Source organism: Nanorana parkeri, unplaced genomic scaffold, assembly GCF_000935625.1.
Source record: "Nanorana parkeri isolate BGI_ZX_2015 unplaced genomic scaffold, ASM93562v1 scaffold2073, whole genome shotgun sequence".
Lineage (NCBI taxonomy): Eukaryota > Metazoa > Chordata > Amphibia > Anura > Dicroglossidae > Nanorana > Nanorana parkeri.
Genome location: NW_017308341.1, coordinates 121,130 through 121,449, shown reverse-complemented (window position 1 = coordinate 121,449; position 320 = coordinate 121,130).

Here is a 320-nt window from a genome sequence, read left to right as displayed (position 1 = left end):
CCGGGGTCATACAGGGTCTGTGATCCCCTGGCCGGCCCCAGGTTCATAACAACCCCCCCCCCCATAGGATGAAGCTGACAGTGCAGTAAACCTGCGGCTGGGGATGCCCTATATACCAGTTACCTGCAATGGCAGATCCGGTGCAGACTTTGGGGAAACCCCGAGTACAGTTGCCATGGTTGCAGAGGAAGTTATAGGAGACAACACTGCAACGCAGCTCACGGTCACATGCGCTGCGATACGTGTACACGGGTTGGTGCGTTCAGCAGGAGACATCCGATGGGGGTCACTGCGGGGGAAGTGTTCGGGTAGAATGTTTT